The sequence below is a fragment of the Lathyrus oleraceus genome, chromosome 2 (assembly GCF_024323335.1).
Source record: "Lathyrus oleraceus cultivar Zhongwan6 chromosome 2, CAAS_Psat_ZW6_1.0, whole genome shotgun sequence".
Classification (NCBI taxonomy): Eukaryota; Viridiplantae; Streptophyta; class Magnoliopsida; order Fabales; family Fabaceae; genus Lathyrus; species Lathyrus oleraceus.
The window spans coordinates 92,325,987-92,334,308 of record NC_066580.1 but is presented as its reverse complement, the minus strand read 5'-3'; positions in this window follow the sequence as shown (position 1 = coordinate 92,334,308).

The window sequence follows — 8,322 nt, the reverse complement described above, 5'->3', positions numbered from 1 at the left end:
TATCATTCTCTCGTAATAAAACGAGCTCAAGGTCTTCAAGAAGATCTTGGTCATCTCTTTTTCCTCTAGGGGAGGCACTATCTGAGCTGCCAATTCGCGCCATCTCTGGGCGTACTCTTTGAAGGTTTCTTTCTCTTTCTGGGACATCGCCCTCAAGTGGTCCCTATTAGGAGCCATATCCATATTGTATTTGTATTGCTTGACGAAGGCCTCGCCAAGGTCGTTGAAAGATCGGATGTTCGAACTCTCCAAACCCATGTACCACCGAAGAGCGGCGCCGAACAGACTGTCCTGGAAATAATAGATGAGCAGTTGGTCATTGTCAGTTTGCGTTAACATCTTGCGAGCATACATCACAAGATGGCTGAGGGGACATGTGTTTCCCTTATACTTCTCAAAGTCAGGCACTTTGAATTTAATAGGGATCTTTACGTTGGGCACAAGGCACAACTCAGCAACACTTTTTCCAAAGAGGTCTTTCCCCCTCAAAGTTTTCAGTTCCTTGCGAAGCTCAAGGAATTGGTCCTTCATATCATCCATATTTTCATAAACATCTGGGCCCTCAGATGGCTCAGAGTGGTAGATGGTATCTTCGACCCTTGGTAACGTGTGCACAACGGGCGGTGGCACTGAAAGGACCGGGCTAGATGCCGGAAGAGAAGCAAGAGTAGGGGCAAAACCCTCTGGTACAAAGTTGGGGGGCATTCCCCAAGGGAACCCGGCTGGCATAGATGGCGCAAAATGAGCCGTTGCAGCATGCACAGTAGAAGTCACGATCTCAGAAATGACCGTCCTCTGGGGAGGAGTTGATGGCGTTGGAGAAGATTGGCTCTGAGCGGCCAAGAATGACTCCATCAAGGCAGTCAACCTGGCTACTTCTTCCTTCAGCTCGCGGTTCTCTTGTTCTAGATGATCCATCAGTCTTGAAGAATTGGCTCTGGTGTAGTATCGGTGAGTCAGCTTGTCTTCAAAATAAATGAAGAACACAGAGTTAGACCAAAGGACAAGAAGTCGGGAACAAAACCTGCTTATGCACATGATGCATGCAATGCTCGTGCATATGATTTGTTTTTTATTTCAAAGGAACTTTAGAGTCTTATTTGCAAATTTTGGAAATATTACACTTTTCATATATGAAAGTATCTTGTCACTAATATCTGGAAAATAGTTTTACATCAAAGAAGTACAACATTGGTAACCATATATAGGAGAAAAGGAAAATAATCATCTTATGGATCCCTAGAAACAATCATCTAAAGCTCGGGACATAGGAAGATAAGATGCACGAAGCCTCTTCACCTCTTCCTCATAGGTTGCCTCCATATATGCCTTCTCCTTGGCGAGTCATTCATACTTCCTCTTCCAGAACTTGGAAGAATGAGGAAGTAGAGAAGTCCATGCATCATTAGGATCATCAATAACCTGATGCTGGAGGAACTCGACCAAAGCATCCTTTTCCTTAATCTGCTGAAGCAACTCTTCTCGTTCACGGACCCAGGCACGTGAACGGTCTTCGTCTCTCAACTCCTCTACTCCTTGGTTAGGGAGGGTTGAAGGCCCATCCATAACCAAAGGTATAGGTCTTGGATACTCGTAAGGCATGAGATACTCAGACGCTCTCTTCCTAACCCAAGCAGTGTAAGGCTCCAAAGCGACACAATTCTTAGGACCCAACTCCTTCCTTCCTTTCTTATGAATCTTGCGCCAAGCACGGACCATTCTGCCCTTCAAGCCTTGGGGATCTTTACCCTCCTGAAAGAACACACCCTCTAACAGAATGTTATTGGGTTTATCCTTTAGGGGGAACCCAAGCTGACGACGTGCCAGAACAGGGTTGTAGTTAATCCCACCACATGTACCGAGAAGAGGTACATTGGAGAATTCACCACAAGAGTCGATAATCTTCACACCATCATACACACGGTTGTACCAAGAGATATCATCATTAGTGAGAGACATAAGTCTCGTGGACCACCGTAGACATCCCTTGTTCTCCTTGAAAGCGACCGTCTGCGGTAAGTGAGAAATAAACCACTTATACAACAGAGGCAAACAGCACACAATGGCACCACCACCCTTTGCATTCCTCATATGCAAAGAAAAATAAGTGTCACCCAACAGAGTCGGAACGGGATTAAGAGTAGAGAAAATCCTAATAGCGTTCACATCCACAAACTTGTCGATGTTGGGGAACAACACTAACCCATAGATGAGAAGTACAAATATGGCCTCAAAGGCGTCCTCACTCATGGCCTTCCCATACATAATAGCTTGAGCAATGAGGAACTCAGAAGGGAGACCTTGAATTCCACCTTTGGTAGTCATATGAGCACCAACCAGAGATTCATCTATATGCAACATGTCAGCTATCTCTTGAGAAGTAGGAATACTCTCCAAGCCATTGAACGACAACTGGTCCAGAATAGGTATTCCCATAAGATAGGCATACTCCTCAAGCGTGGACAAAAGCTGAAAATCTGGAAATGTGAAGCAACGGTACAAAGGATCATAAAACTGCACCAATACACTCATCAACCCTTCATCCACCTGAGTAGTCAGAAGAGGAAGAAGCTTCCCAAAACGAGCCTTGAAACCCAAGGGATCTAGTACATAGGATGTCAAAATCCTTAACTCTTTCAAATCTGGTTGTCTGAAGCTGTACTTCTTTGTATTCCTTCTTTGTCTTTCCATGTCTGAAAATTTGCAAATAGACCTCTTAAATTCCTTGAAAATTTTCTTCATTATTGATGATATGGATGCAAATGGGTGCATGAATGCATGAATGCAACAATCACACTCAAGGATCAAGCAAAGCACACCAAACAAAGGTCGTGGGATGGATCATGTCCTCCTTAATATCAATCATCCATTTTGGTGGATTATGGTATACACCTTATCAACACCCAAGTTCCATTGATATTAAGGATACATGAACGGATCAACCACGAATCAAGGGTTTGTTGCGAGTCACGAGCATGGAGTTTCGGTTAAGAACCACCCAAAGGGAGTGTACTAGAGCTTAAACCTGTCAAACATGTTCTACAAGAGGTTCCCATAGTCATCATCCCATCTTTCAGATATTATCGGATAGACGACTACTCGTATTCCAAAAATATTCTCAAGAGAGACTCTTATGAGTCTAGTATCGCGTAACAATCGTATCAAATCTTACACTTGAACTACTTTCGCACTACATCCTAAGAATAGGACAAGATGGGCTTGGTAAACTAAGGTCCTTGGCTTCTAAGGTCTATATTGGAAAGAGTAATATCTAACCACAACTACTTGTGTGACATTATTGATCCCAACATGACCTCCACCAAGTGAATGGGCTTGCAAGTCAATTTGCTAAGGAATAACTCCACACAAGTCAACAAGACTACGCCATTCTCCTATCCTAAGTGCACTCGAGTCCGGATATAGAACTCATCTCACAAAGATCACCAAGCATACAAGGAATTAATATTCAAGCAATTCAATCATTACATACAATACAGTAATCCCAAATTGCACAAAAATATGTCACAAAACAATATACACAACAATACAACAAAAATGAAAAGTAGGCAAAACCCACTAGGCAAATGCTCCCCAGCAGAGTCGCCACTTTTCTGTAGCGGGGTATTCGTTACCATTAGAGATATTGACTAAATCCAAGGTAAATCATACAAGTCGAGTCGCCACCGCACTTCTATTTATCCAAAGGAATGGTTAGAAAGCGAACAAAAACCTAAAAGTTTTATCGAATCAAAAACTAGTAAAAGAGAGTCAGAGATCTGGGTAAGGGGGTTGGTTATGCAATGAGAAGGTGTTAGGCACCCAAAACATCCTAGGTACTCCTAGGGAGCCCTTTTCACATTTGTTGTAAGGTTGTTGTTTTTTGTGAAAAAATTTGTTTGTGCAAACATGATTGAAGAGATGAGAAGAGAATATACAAGTTTATTTACATTTGTGTTTGGATGGATAAACCCATTGCCTACGTACCATCTTAAAAAAGATTAGGATCAAAACCTCGTAGTTCGGGGTAAAAATCTCAAAATGAGTTGGTGAATTGATTGGTCCAAAAGCCTTAAGGTCTTTTGTTATCCAAGGGATAAAACTCAACCTAAAACCACAAATCCACCATGTGAGGATAGCTTCAACATGCTAGTGAGGGATTAACCCTATAATAAGCATGGAAGACTCATTGTCCATCACTAAGGATATAGGTGAGTATTACATCTACCACAAGGATAACTCAAACCTAATAGCTAAAGGTTATGAAAAAGTTTTGATTAAGAGAGTGGCCATTGAAACCACAAAAGACATTTGAATGGGTTATATTTACCAATGAAAAGTATATACAAAATATGGTCAAAGTTGACTTAGAGATTCAATTCAAAATGAGTATTAAGAAAAGAAAGTTTGAAAATCAAAAGCATAAGGCTTAGGTTTCTAATGTTGAAAACGAGTATTAAATGTTTGCACAAATTTTTTTGGCTTGGGTTAGAGTGGAGGGAAGAAGAAGAATGGCTAAGATCCAAAGCAATGCAAAAGGTGAGGGATAAGAAACAAAACCACAAAAGGAGTTCCTCTCTTGAGATCATATGGATGATCCAAGTAGTTCCCACCCTTTGGAATAAGCAATCACATAAGCATAAACTCAAGCAATCAACAATCAAATGAACTCTTGGAAGGTTCCTCAATGTATCTTGAATCTCTCTCTCTTAGAAGCACATGGCAATGGTTCCCCAATTTGGCTCAAGTGGAAATCCCTAGCACAAAGAAACACACACATCAAAAGGTTCTATTTACAAATCAAAGAATGGACAAGAGGGAGTTTAGAATATGGTCCTTTTAATGTTCATCTTCAAGCTTTAAGCATTCTAAAGGCATGAGGCCTAGTTTCTCTTTGACATTTATAGAACTCTAAAGGCATGAGGCCTAGTTGCTCTTTGACTCCATTTTACATAGGTGAAGTCCTAAGATCTAAGTCCATTTTGTCCAATTCTTTGCATTTGGTTCACAACAAACAGACAAACACAAGCACAAAAGATATATACACAATTATATGCTCAAGTGAGCAAAAGGCAAATGGCATTAGCATAAACATGTGCTCAAGTGAGCAAACGAAAAAGCAAATGAATAATATGTGCAAGAATAGTAAATTGCATAAAAGTAAAGAGCAAAAAGTAAATGTTAATGGTTAATGATTAGTGTTAGTAGTTAGTGTGCCATAAGGCAAATTTAGCGCTATGTTAAGCAATCGTAATTAGACTTATGTAGAAGTCACAACTATCTGAGGCCTGTCAATAATAATGTAGGCAACAACACAAGTTAGAAGTCTTGATTAGTGAACCAAGTTCCAACAACTTGCCATGCCAAAAAGAAGAAGAGAATTGATCTTGTATGGTTTAATCCTTTTGCATGTTTAGGAAACAACCTATCCTTAATGCAAAGCCATTCACTTGATCAATTGATCAAGATGAATTAGATTTGAATCAAGGAAGATTAAGTCTCCCTAATCAATGCTAACTTATCAACCTTCAACTCATTGATAAAAAAGAAAAAGAAGAAGAAGAAGAAAGAGATGAATAATGGAAAAGGAAATGGAAAGAATAAAGTGCATAAGGTGAAATAAAATGTACCAATCCATGTGTGTTGACCAAATGACATTGAAAGTCAAAGTCAAACAATGAGAAACCAGAAATGGGATGAAGATTGGAGGTCAAATAATAATCAAAATATTTTTGGCATTTTTAATATTAAAATAAACTTGAATTAAAAATAAAAGAAAGGTCAAACTTCAAAATCACCTCAAATCAACCTTGAAAGGTCCAAGTGATTTATCCCAAGTTCAACAAGGTCAAACAAAGTTTGACAAAAAAATTCAGCATTTTTAAAAGTCAGAAACTATTTTTTATCAATTAAAAATGAAATAAAATAACCTAATTGAACTAAAATCTCAAATAAATCTCAAATCAATTAAAAAATTGATGAGAATATTTTTCATAGATCCATCATCATTCAAATAGGTTAGGAAAATATTTTTGTATTTTTTGAATATCAAAAACTATTTAAAATGAATTAAAAATAACCAGAAAAGAGAAAATTCACAAAAAATACCAAATGACAAAATAAAAAATATTAAAAATCAAAATTAGAAACTAGAAATTATTTGGAGAAGAATGCAATTGGTCCCATATTTTTTGGATTTAAAATGAAGAAGATATGAATTTTTGAAAATAAAAGAAATAAAACCAGAAAATAGAAAAATCAAAAAAACCAGGAGCGTCTGATCAAGCCTCATTAATTGACGTGGCTGATCAAACGCTCAAGATGCGCGCTTCCATGGTACGTCCAAGTCAATGCGTCACACAAACATTAAAACAAAGTCATAACATTGGACAGTGGAGATTAAATCTGGAGATCAGATCCAAGGGCTCACGATGCATCTGGAAAAGGGACGGTGACCGGAGCCACCGTCTTCTCCGGTGAGCATGAAGATTCCGGCCAAAATTGCAGGTAATGAAAGCTTAACCAAATGAAGCGATCCTCATATCATTGGAAAGCTGGGGTGATGTACATCACCCCTGTACCATTGGTTTCTTCACTAGATCCTCATAGAGAGAGAGAAATCAGAGAGAGAAAATCATGGTGTTCATACTGAACTTCATGGATTTCAACAATTGAGCACTTAAAACAATTGCCTCTATGAAGAGGACTTCAGCCAACATAATATCCAAGCAAATAGATCAATAAATAGTGAGTTTCGAAGAAAAAACCAGTTGGAGAGAACCTTTGAATTATGGTGATCTGAGCTTGCTTCCTTGCTTCCTTTGGCCAAACAGAACTTCAATGGATTATGAGAGAGAGGTCTAGGAACTTTAGATCTAGAAATTCAACCAGATTTAGTTGAATTTCAAATTTGAGAAATTTGAGTGAAAATGAAATAGTTTCTTTGGTGAGAGGTTTGGTTTTCAGTTCAGCAACATTTCAGGTTGATTCATGGATGATTTTAAGTGAAGCAAGCAAGTGTATTTATAGTGGAAGCTGATGCAAGGAGGTGGAAAATCAGTGTGCATGGCAAGAGGATATGCATTGCATGGGCTTGCATGATCATGTAGAAGGCCCAAATCCAATGCCAAATGCAATCTGAAGTATAATTGAGCTGAAATGGACGTGTAGTTGGCAATGCATAGGCTTGTGTAATGAGTTTCAACATGTTATGCATAATTATGCCTAAAACTTCTCCTCTTCGAAAATGCCATTTGCCAAATCCAAACATGAGCATGTGAGTAATGGTTGGAAAGGTCTTGATGTAAGAAACATATGTTATGTTGGGAAAAAATCCATTTGAAGTGTGGAAATTAGTGAATTTTGAGTTTAAAGTGTAAGGTGCAAAACATGCAAAGGCAAGGTTTCCAAATTTGGCCAATGTTCAAGCCCCTCTATTTTGATGATGCAAGCCACAAATGAAAAAAGCTCCAACATCAAAGTTGTAGATATTTTCAAGAAAATCAAAATGGACTTAAGTTTTGCATCATTTGGATTTTTTTATGAAAGAGTTATGGGCACTTGAAGTTGGACTTTTTTGCCTTTCAATGCATTTGGTCCAAAGTGACCTATAATGTTTTGCATTATCACATGTATTTCCTTTGAGATTTTGAAATTTTGTTCAACATAACATTTGAAATAGACATCTTAATCTTTCCAATGCATTTGATCCCACCTAAAAATCATAAAAAATGAATGAGTTATGTTCTTGGGAAGTTGACCCAAAATTAGGGTTTCAGTCAAAATGACCTATAATGTATTGGAATGAGAGATGATCTTCCAAGCTTCAAATCAATTTTTTATGAACATGAAAGTTGTTCATATTGACCTTAAGAACATATTTTATTTTGGGATCATCTCCATTTGACCAACACATAAAAAGTTAGGTCTCAGTGCATTTCAAAATAATCAGATGGATTGACTGATCAACTTCTCAAGTCTACAACTCATATCTTGATAAATTGATGATTGAGGATACTCAAATAAGTTCAAATATGCATGAAATGATGAGTTAAAGAACTTCCCTTGATTGTATTTGATCATGGGCTGAGGTTGCTTCAAGAGCAAGGCATTGTGGTACATAGATGAATTAGGGTTTCCTTTGGAAATAAACCTCAAACTCTTTGACTTGATTTGATAAAAAATGATGAATTGAGATGCTAGGGAGGCATATTTGATGGATGAGAGATTTGGGAACCATTAACATGCTTGTTTTCATCTTCTCTTGGCCATATCTTTGTACTTATGATCTCCTAGAGGCTTTTGACCTTGTGATTGCTCAAGCTA